The sequence below is a fragment of the Myotis brandtii genome, unplaced genomic scaffold (assembly GCF_000412655.1).
Source record: "Myotis brandtii unplaced genomic scaffold, ASM41265v1 scaffold74, whole genome shotgun sequence".
Lineage (NCBI taxonomy): Eukaryota > Metazoa > Chordata > Mammalia > Chiroptera > Vespertilionidae > Myotis > Myotis brandtii.
In genome coordinates, this window is record NW_005370944.1 from 3312198 (window position 1) to 3323773 (window position 11576).

At 44.1% G+C, this 11576-nt stretch overlaps 1 protein-coding gene and 1 long non-coding RNA gene across 3 annotated transcripts in view; both read right to left on the reverse strand.

Moving 5' to 3' along the window:
• The window catches only part of BBS4 (Bardet-Biedl syndrome 4), a 164628-nt gene that overhangs the window by 11889 nt on the left and 141163 nt on the right, over nt 1-11576 (reverse strand). The window lies entirely within an intron of this gene.
• LOC106724159 lies at nt 9525-11570 on the reverse strand. Its single transcript, XR_001359909.1, has 2 exons — nt 11422-11570; nt 9525-9790 (listed from the first exon to the last, which is right to left on the reverse strand). It is a non-coding gene; the product is annotated as an uncharacterized LOC106724159 (long non-coding RNA).

Here is an 11576-nt window from a genome sequence, read left to right on the forward strand (position 1 = left end):
TTTTTTTTTTTGGTTCCATATAAATTTTTGGAGTATTTGTTCTAGAGCTGTGAAATATGCTATTGGTATTTTAATAAGGATTGGTTGAATCTGCAGATTGCTTTGAGTAGTATGGACATTTTAATGATGTTAATTCTACCAATCTATGAAGACAGTATATTCTTCCACTTGTTTATATCTTCCTCTATCTCTTTTTTCAACATCCTGTAGTTTTCCAAGACTTTTACCTCTTTGATTAAGTTTATTCCTAAGTATCTTAATTTTTTTGTTGCAATAATAAATGGGATTATTTGTTTCATTTCTCATTCTAAGAATTCATTATTGGTGTATAAATATGTGATCGATTTCTGGGTGTTAATTTTGTATCCTGCTACATTGCCAAATTCATTTATTAAATCTAATAGGTGGTTTTGTTTTTTGTTTTTTGGTGGAGTCTTTATGGTTTTCTACATACAAAATCATGTAATCTGTGAATAATGAGTTTTACCTCCTCCTTTCCAATTTGGGTGCCTTTTATTTCTTCTTCTTGCCTGATCGCTATGGCTAGCACTTCCAGTACTATGTCGAACAGGAGTGGTGAAAGTGTCCTCTTCTTAGTGGAAATGGTTTTAGTTTTTGCCCACTGAGTATGATGTTGGCTGTAGGTTTGTTATATATGGCCTTTATTATGTATTATTCCTCTATTCCCACTTTGCTGAGGGTTTTTATCAAAAATAGGTATTGGGTTTTGTTGAATGCTTTTCCTGCATCTATTGATATGATCATGTGACTTTGTCTTTCAATTTGTTTATGTGATGTATCACGTTTACCAATTTGTGAATATTGTACCAGCCCCTAAAGGAATTTCTATACATGTGTATCAGCAGTGTGTACATAGCAATATTGTAAGTAATAGTAATAGGTACAGAGGCAGACAAGCATCGAACAGACTGTCAAACTGCAGCGGGAAGGCCGGGGAGAGTAGGGGGGCAGAAGGGGGGGTAAGAGATCAACCGAAGGACTTATATGCATGCATATAAGCATAACCAATGGACATAAGACACTGGGGGGTAGGGGAGGCCCGGGGAATGTCAAGGGCGGGGGGGAAAAGGAGACATATGTAATACCCTTTGTAATACTTTAAGCAATAAAACAATTTTAAAAAAAAGAAAAAAAATTTGGGGGGAGAATTCCATGTCTTATTTATAGTAAAATGAATAAATAAATTTTAGTTTCTTCATTCAATGCGATATTACATTGATCCTGAACAGCAAAACAATAGAAAAGGCCACTGCACACTGATCTGTGCAGAGATGTCTGTTCTCCTTATGGCAAGAGAGTGACAGATCAGCAGGGCTGAGAAGAAAATTAAATATACTCTCAGGAACCAACCATCGCAATGGCAGGGAGTGTTTGGGCATATGTCAACATGTAGCAGACACTATGCTAGGCTCTCCTAAGATACCTTTATTTCCCACAACCATTTGGCAATGTAGGAATTATTTTGCAGGTAAGGAAACTGAGGGACAGAAAGGTTAAGTGACCTGCCTGAGGTCACACAGGTAGTGAATGGCAGAAGTGGAATTTAATCAAATCTTATATTCTCTCCATTGAAGTAGAAACTGTTGGTTGCCTTGCAAAAACAATTCACCATCTCTCCTTTCTTTCAGAACCCTGACTTTGTACTGACATACCCCTCCTCTGTGCTGTCACCCTAGGGATAGCAGAGCAAAGGTTGGAAAAAATCCAGGTCCCTAATGACTCTAGAGCAGCACAGTTAGACTTTTTTGTATCCTTTTATTTTTTACCCCTTTATTTTAGTTTGGAGAACAACTCTTAGGCTAAGTGGTTGTAGAACTGTTAAGGTTCTTGAATCAAGAAAAATACAGGGTTAGAGGGCAAACTTTCCATTTCCTTCCAAACGTACATTGCAAGTATTACAGAACCCATATCAAATGGGTATACCATATGCTGCTGGATCTACCACAGAACTGATTTACACTGCCTGCAGAGGGCCACCACGCAGGGGACCCATGAGTGTGAAGGGGTTACACAAGCAATGTTGTAACCGGGCAAACAATGGGTCCATGCTGCCTGTCACTACTCAGCAGAGACAGGGTTGAATCATATGCTATGAGCATTTACTCCAATACTGCCGGCAGTATGGGGGAGCAGCAGGTCAGCCACAGAAATCTGCTCTGCACCCCCCCATAAGCCAGCTGCTTATATAGTAAAAGTACAAAGGAAAAGTAGGCAAAAGGGCAGTTTACAGATATGCAAGTGAATTAGGGGTCTTCAAAGGGCTTAGTGATATGCAAGGGCTGGGGTTACATGGGGAAATAGCCAAAGGGAGTGCCATATGGGCAATTAACAGGTAAGCAGGCTGGAGGTCTGCAAAGGCCTACAGGTATGCAAAGGGGCTGGGGATCTTCAAAGGGCTGGGGATTCTGGTTTCTGCAGCAAAGTTGTTGATCTTTCCATGATAATAGGCAGCTCCAAATGGGGAGGAAGAGCTGCATCTCCAGGTCAGATTCAGCCAGGGTAGAATGTGCCTTCTTTAATCAATCACAGTTAACAGAGCAAGATTAATATTTCTTACAATACTAGCTGGTTCCCCAAATTCTATTGCTGCCCCCTTTCAATGTGAAAGACGTGTTCCAGGAAGCCTGAGATGTCCAAGAAAGCACAGCAGGCCAGGAACATGCTTCACCCTGTCCCCCTATTCATTGTCCTGTTAGGTTCACAGGCCGTTATGGACAGAAGCCCAGACAGCTCTGCTGCTCCCACTTTCCAGCACTCAGCACTTCCTCCTAGTTCAGTGGTTCTCAACCTTCCTAATGCCGCGACCCTTCAATACAGTTCCTCATGTTATGGTGACTCCCAACCATAAAATTATTTTCGTTGCTACTTCATAACTGTAATTTTGCTACTGTTATGAATCGTAATGTAAATATCTGATATGCAGGATGTATTTTCATTGTTCGCAACCTACAGGTTGAGAACCGCTGTAGCAGATAATACCAAAGTGGAAATCCAGGGCCACCACACTGTTACATCACAAGCTAAAACGAACGGTTCCTGCCCTGGCCGGTTTGGCTCACTGGATAGAGCGTCGGCCTGTGGAATCAAGGGTCGCGGGTTCGATTCCGGCCAAGGGCATGTACCTTGGCTGCGGGCACATCCCCAGTGAGGGGCATGCAGGAGGCAGCTGATTGATGTTTCTCTCTCATTGATGTTTCTGACTCTCTATCCCTCTCCCTTCCTCTCTGTAAAAAATCAATAAAAAATGTATTTTAAAAAAATAAAAAAATAAAACAAACGGTTCCTGTCCCCAATCTATATAGGAAGTCCTAGGAACTATCATGCCCTCTTCACTACTTTTAATGTTCTTGTCACCTGGACCCTGTGCCTTTAATACCCCTATCTCTCTCCATTCAGCAATCCATCTTTCTAGCTCTTCTAGTGCCTTCCTGAGGGCAGGTTAGGGGAAAGGGTGTCTGATTGCCCAGGGCTGTGGTTGCTGACACAAAGCTTTCTCTTTTGGGATCCTTCCTTCTCTTTCATTACCTGGGAGTTTTCTATAACCTTCAAAGCTGTGCTCTGACTCTGGCCTTTGGGTGTGCCCTGTGGTGAGCTGTGTCCTTGGCATCACCAAAGGCCTGACACAGTGTGGACTTCAGAGAGCAGCTTGGATGGAATCCCAGAGGCCTGGAGCTGTGGGGAAGCCCAGCTTTCACATGGATTGTTTGGTCCCGCTTAGTTTCAATTCCAATGTAGGAACGAACTTGCTCCTTAAAACCCTTTAGATCACATAAGTGGTGTTGACTGATGTTTCTGTGAAAGTCAAAGCTTTAAGCTAATTTTGGAACAAACAGGACTCTAATTCCTTGTATAAAAATGAGATTTGTTACTTGGCCTTCCAGGTTAAGGTCTTTAGTGGGACACCTGGAGCCTCTGAATTTTCTGAAACTGAATTGCCCCCTGCCCTTCTCATTCCAAGGTCCTAGGAGAGAGACCCAATAGCAAAAGCAATATCTGGAGCAATTTGGATGGGGGAAGGGGTGTCTTGAGACATACCTAGCCTTTTTGTCTTTGTTCAGCGGAGGCAACGGAGCCACGACTGCCCACTCAGGCTGTTTTTAATAACTGCCCCAGAAATCTAACTTCTAAAACTACAATTCATTTGCAAATTATTCCAGGCTCATTAAATAGATAAGTAATCAGAATCTGAAATCATTATTTTTCATTAAGGAAATAGTTCAAGGGAGACTGTAGTACCAAGAGAGCTGAATGCCTGCCCCTGACACCCTGGTGAGGAGTAAGGAGAAATGAAGGCCACTATGGGTATGTGACCAGAAGCCACATTCGGCTCCACATAACTGGCAGTTGTCCCCAGTGTTCTTCATTTCCTGCAACTTATGCCTCTTTAGTACTCAGTCTGAACTGAGGTCAGCTCTAGGCACCTTGTCTGGTCTTGCCACCACCCATAATGCAAACGCACACTGAGTGCCCAGCAAGGAGGAGCCCCAGAGCACCTCCGTAATGACTAGATGGGGCTCATTTGCATCCCACAAAGGGCCAGCGCCCCATTTTGACTTCCACATGAGAAATAAACTTGCATTTTGTTCAAGCTGATTTTGTTTTGTCTCTGTGGCTAAATGAAAAGTACTAGTATTGTATATTGGAAAATAGCCAAGAGAGTAGAACTTAAAAGTTCTCACTACAAGAAAAAAGAATTGTGAGATCTGAAGATGGCAGCATAGGTAAACGGTACTCTCTGCATCCCACAATCACATCAAAATTACAACTAAAATACAGAACAACCATCATTCAGAACCACCTGAAAGCTAGCTAAATGGAAGTCCTACAACAAGAAAAGTCAAGAAGAAAGCACATTGAGGTTGGTAGGAGGGGCAGAGGTGTGGAACAGGGTGGTTCAATACCTACTAGTATGTGTGCCAGTCTTTTAATCGGGAGGGAGATCTTCCTTGTGGAGGCTGCCCGTAAGGAGCAAGGGGTCCCAGCCCCACACTAAACACCCAATCCAGGATCTCAGAGCTGGGAAGAGAAGTTCCCATAACGTCGGGCTGTAAAAACCAGCGGGGAATGTGGCTGAGGGACACAGAGGCTGCCATAGACCCAGGTGTACGATGAATTTACTCAGACTCCATCCCTCTGAGCTCCAGCACCAGGAGGTGTTGGGGGACCCAGACACATACTCAGAGAAACTAGATTGTCTGGCATTGGGGCAGCCTTCTCCCAAATGGGGGTGCTCGCAGGGGTCATTGTTCCTGTACTGGGAACTCCCCTGTTGCAGGGCTGACTGGCAGCCATATCTAAGTCTCCATCAACCTGACTCACACTGTTTGCTCTGCCCTGGTGATTCCCTGAGACCCCACCCCATCCAATTTGCAGCCCCACCCAAGCTGTTTGCAGCGGCTTTTCCATATGAATGGCATGTCCTGGCTCAGGCTTCAGACTTTCCTAAAATCTCTCATGCAAACAGCAGCTGGTGTCAGCATGCTGTAAACCTAGCAATAAAAGGCCCAACCCTGACTTGCTTCACAACCTGGGCACTTACAAACCCAATACACATAGCAGGCATCTGCAGATCCCTCTGTAGCTCCTGCCTGGTGGTCCCAGGCAGTGGCTGACTTTGCACCTCCCTGGAGACCCTAGAGCCAATGCACCCAGTGGACAGCATCAGACCATAGCAGATTATAGCTCTACACATCCAAAAGCGACACTCTCAAGGGGCAGACTCAGTGAGCAACGAACCCTTTTGAAGCAAGTCCTGCTCCATAGGGGTGTCTCCTGCACAGCAGTTCTTCCACTGTAGTCACACCTGGTCCTCACAGCTAATTGGCCTGGAGGACAATTCCTCCCAGTGATTCCAATAGCAATCAAGGCTCAACTGCAACAAGACTGTATACACAGTCCACAAAGGGGCACACTTAGAGAGCCCAGCTCAGGTGACCGGGGAGGCTGAGCCACTGGGTCCTACAGGACACCTATTATACAAGGCCATTCTACCAACTCCAGGAGACATAGCAGCTCTACTTAATACATAGAAATAAACACAGGGAAGGAAACAAAATGTAGAGACAAAGAAACATGTCACAAATTAAAGAAATGGAAGCAAGCAAACTGCTGGACACAAAGTTCAAAACCATGATTATAAGGTTGCTCAAGGATCTTAATGAGAGCTTCAAGGGACTTAGTGAGACTTTCAAGGATCTTAGTGAGAATGTCAAAGACATGAAAAAGGACCAGTCAGAAATTAAGCATACACTAACTGAAATAAAGAATAATTTACAGGGATTCATCAGTAGAGTAGACGATGCCAAGAATCAAATCAGCTATTTGGAATATGAGGAAGTAAAAAACACCCAATCAGAAGAGCAAAAGGAAAAAAGAATTCAAATACTAGTATATGAAGATAGTGTAAGGAGCCTCTGGGACAACTTCAAGCATACCAACATTTGTATTGTCGGGGTGCCAGAAGGAGAAGAGAGACAGCAAGATATTGAAAACCTATTTGAAGAAATAATGACAGAAAACTTCTCCTACCTGGTGAAAGAAATAGACTGACAAGTCCAGGAAGCCCAGAGAGTCCCAAATAAGAGGAAGCCAAAGAAGCCCACACAAGACACATCATAATTAAAATGCTGAGGGTTAAAGATAAAAAGAGAATTTTAAAAGCAGGAAGAGAAAAGCGGTTAGTTACCTAAAAGGCGTCCATTGGATTGTCAGCTGATTTCTCTTTGCAGGCCAGAAGGGAGTGGCAAAAAATATTTAAAGTGGTGAATAGCAAGGACCTACAACCAAGATTACCCTACCCACCAAAGTTATCATTTAGAATTAAAGGTCAAATAAAGAGCTTCACAGACAAGAAAAAGCTAAAGGAGTTCATCACCACCACACCTGTATTACATGGGATATTGAAGGGTATTCTTTAACAAGAGGAAGAAGAATAAAGATTAAAAATATGAACAATAAGATGGCAATAAATACATATCTATCAACAATTAAATCAAAATCAAATTAAATGAACAAGAAATCTAATAAAATAAATTGGTGAATAAAATAGAATCAGAGGCATTGAAACATGGAACAGACTAATGAATCTCAAAGGGAAGGGGGGAGTAGAAAGAGATAAACCAAAGATCTTAAATGCATATATGCATTCCTGTAACTGGACAATCAATGGGTCTGTGTTGCTGTCGCTACTTGAGCCAATTAAGCAGAGATAGGGTTGAATCATGTGTGAGTGTTTATTCCAATACTGCCAGCAATATGGGAGAGCAGCAGGTCATCCACAGAAATCTGCTCTGCAGCCCCCCATAAGCCAGCTGTTTATATAGGGTAGGACAAAGATTACATGGGGAAGTAGGGAGTACAGGAATGGGGAAGTAGGCAATTTGGGCTGGGATGGGATGGGACTCCATTGTTTGGGCAACAAGGTTGTTATCTTTCCATGATAATAGGCAGTTATTGAATGAGAATGGACCACATTCCAAGGTTGTCCTTTCTTTAACCAACACAAGTCAATCATGGTTAACTGAGCATGATTAATATTTCTCATAACCATAGCTAGTCTCCAATATACTATTTCTGCCCCTAACATTACCTGTGGACACAAACAATAGGGTGGTGAAGGCCTGGAGTGGGTAGGAACTGGGTGGAGGGGAACAATGAGGGGGAAAAAGAGAGACACCTGTAATACTCTCAACAATAAAGATTTTTTTAAAAAGAAAAAATTGTAATTATGTGAGGTGATGGATATTAACTAAACTTATTGTGGTGATCACTGTGCAACATATATGTATATCAAACCACCTCAAACTTATACAGTGTTCTATGTCAATTATAACTCAATAAAACCGAGGGGTGGGGTGGGGGTCATGCAAGCCTAGAAAGAAGCAGAAGAAATAGATGCAAAACACTGTCAGCTCAACAGCTCTCCTGGGAGCCAGAAGGGTAGGCCCCAGGTGCTTTTTCTCCATATCAGTTTGGTGTTGAGCACTTCCTTGCTCCTTTAGGCCTGTCCACTACATGGCCTTCCCACAGTTCAACTTCCTCTGCTCTCTCCAAAGCTTCACCTTGAAAATATATTTAACTGGTTCTATCTGCCCTTCAACCCTATGTGAAATTGCAGGTCCACAAGCAAAACCAACTAGCTGCGTCCTAGCTGGTTTGGCTCAGTGGATACAGCCTCGGCATGAGGACTGAAGGGTCCCAGGTTCGATTCCAGTCAAGGGCATGTGCTCGGATTGCAGGCTCAATCTCCAGTAGGGGGCATGCAGGAGGCAGCCAATCAATGATTCTCTCTCATCATTGATGTTTCTATCTCTCTCTCCCTCTCCCTTCCTCTCTAAAATCAATAAAATTATTAAAAAAACAACAACAACAACACCAACTAGTTGCTGTGGACCCTGACAAGATAGATTCATTTAATGCAGCGGTTCTCAACCTGTGGGTCGAGAACAATGAAAATACATCCTGCATATCAGATATTTACATTACAATTCATAACAGTAGCAAAATTACAGTTATGAAGTAGCAACGAAAATAATTTTATGGTTGGGGTCACCACAACATGAGGAACTGTATTAAAGGGTCGAAGCATTAGGAAGGTTGAGAACCACTGATTTAATGTGAACCTTGAAAAGAAATTTATCTGCTGAGATGGACTCACTATGCTCAACCGAGAACCTAAATTTTATAAATAATAAAAGCCCAGCAGCTATTTACTGACAGGGGCTTCTCAGGTACGCTGTATAGAAGAACTCAGACTGAACTCTTTTTTAAAATAGATTGATTGGTTGATTGATTGATAGATTGATTGATTTTGAGAGAGAAAGATAAATTTGTTGTTTTATTTATTTATGCATTCATTGGTTGAATCTTTTATGTGCCCTAATCAGAGATGGAACCCACAACCTTGGCATATCTGGAGGAGGCTCTAAGCAACTGGCCAGGGCCTCAGACTGAACTCGTGGCTTCCTTCATTGTACCCTGCTCATTTAGCTATCTGAGTCAACTATTATAAGGGAGTCAGTTCCTAGTTTGGTTTTTCCACCAATGGACAAAAATCTACCCCATCCAATTAGAACTGCTCCATAACAACCAATCAGGATGTGTAATGCCAACCAATCAGGACTATGAGTTTAGACCAATAAGAAGTATACAAATTTGGATACCTCATTTACATGAAATGGACCTAATTGAGAACATGGTAGAAACTTTTGCTATAAAAGGCAACTTCCCCTTTGCCTGGTGGGACACAGTTTAGGTTGCAACCTGAATCTGTATCTCCTGGGATGCAGTTACTTTAGCTCAAATAAATCCTTTTGTAAAAAATGTTTTTATTGATTTTTAGAGAGATAGGGAGAGAGAGAGAAACATTGATCTGCTGCCTCCTGCATGGCCCCCACCGGGTTTCAAGCCCCCAACCCGGGCATGTGCTCTGACTGGGAATTGAACCATTGAACTGGCCACCTCCTGGTGCATGGGTCGATGCTCAACCACTAAGCCACACCAGGTGGGCTCAAATAAAATGTTTTTTATTCTTTGTTACAAAATTACAAATTAATTTTGGTTTACATTATAGACTCTTCACTCTTGGTTTATATTCTCAGTAAAAAGAAATGGTCTCTGGCCAGTCAGTGTATTCACTGACATTTCTCTAAGGAGAGAGAAGGAACAGGCAACTCTAGGGAAGACAGCTTCATGGCACCAGAGATCTCATTGGCTCCTTGGCTTCTTTTTTCTCCACGATAGCCCAAATCTATTCCTGTGTGAACATCTCCTTTAAAAAGAATGTTAAGGTCAGGTGGGCTGTGGTCAGGTTGGTGAGACAGGAGAGGGTGGATGATAAGGTGGGATGGGTAAGTGCTGATACAGTGGTGCTGGGGGTGGGAAGGGGATGAAGCCTAATGCTCAAGATCAAAGTTAGGGAAATAAAGTTTCACTGCCAAGTCCAAAGGTCAGACACAGAGTGGAAAATCCAACGCAGAGCCAAGTCATGAGCCAGCAGGACTGGAAAAATGGAAACAGGCCAGGGAACAAGAAGAGGCCTGGCATGGTGGCTGCTGTAACTGAGCTGACACTAAGCCTAGCTTCACTGTGTCCCAACCTAGGCTCACACACAAGGGTTACAACAAAGACAACAGGTTCTGCAGGGGTTAAGCCATATCACAAGGGAGAAGAGGAGAAACCAGGGTTTCTTAACTGAGGTTCATAACCTCCCTGTTGTACACAAGATGTGTGGCTTTGTACATTTTTCTGAGATTGTTCAAGGGAACAGCACCCCCAAAAGGATTATTTTTAGTTTTAACCTGGTCATCGCTGCAAGCTCTCCTCAGTGTTGGCATAGGCCCCTAGTGGCTGAAGGTCTTAGCCACCTTCCAAAGGGGCAGAATGCCCCTGCCACATGGGCCCCAGGAGCTCCCTGCAGCGCTGCTGTCAGCTGCTGTCATCGGAGCAGAGTCCTCAGGGAGCGCTGAGCCCAGGGTGTAAACTATGGAGGATGTGTTGAAAGCGGCAGGAACAACCACATCAGGTGTGGGACCGTTGGGGTCAGACAAAACCTGGGTTCAGCAACCTCTGTACTTGGGTTCTGGCTGGGAGAGAATTCAGAGCCAAGACCCAAACTGTAAGAGAACATTTGGTAAATCACAGCGGTAGGAGAATTAATTTCTAGAAGAAATGGAACAAGTTATAGAGGTAAAGGAAGGGCCCTTGGAGCTTTGGAGTGAGGAAGCGAAAGGTAACAGCCTGGGGCAGGGGGAGGTAGGGAGAGGAGGAGGGAAAAGGGAAAGGGAAAGGCACCAGGCGTGCTCCCAGGAGGAAGAGCGCACTGGGTCTTCCATCCTAAGGGTTTTAAGGGTGGAGATTTTAGGGGAGGTCCAGGGGAAGATCTTAATAGAATATTCAGCAACTTTCCAGGTGAGTCATTTCAGGGTTGTGGTCTCCTCTGATGTATTGGCCGACACTAGTGTAGGGGATCATTACTCTATGCAGCTGGTTCAGACTGGCTGGTTTTGTTGCTTATCTGGGTACAACTGAGGCCTAGATGTTATCTCTAGGGAGGAAAGACTCAGGGGTCCAAACCCCATGACCAGTGATCTGCTAGGGGAGGAAAGGTCACACTGGGGGTGAGGTCCCACCCTACAGTTGTCCTTTGCTAGGCACCTGGGGCTTTCCACCCTGTGATCTTCTGTGCCTGGCCCACCGTCCTGGCTCTGTTCATGTCTATCTAACTGCCTATCACATATGCACACAAGCGCAGAGGGAACGGACTAAAAGCGGGGTGTGATTTGTGCCCCTCGGAAATACAGGCACAGTTCAAATGGGGACACTGACTGGCTCAGATGGAAGTTTGCCCACTTTTTATAATCCCTCCTTTTCGTTTTACTGGGAAAACAAAGGTATCCTCACCCCTCTGCTTTTGGAAATGGTTGGAGTTCCGGGAAGGCGTGCAGCGCCCCGACCAGCACGCCGCCTTTGTCCAATGTACTTCAGGGCCGGCAAGTGCGGGGATCTGAGCGGAGGAGAAGGGCTCCTCGCCCCTGCGGCGCCCCTCCCCCGCCCCC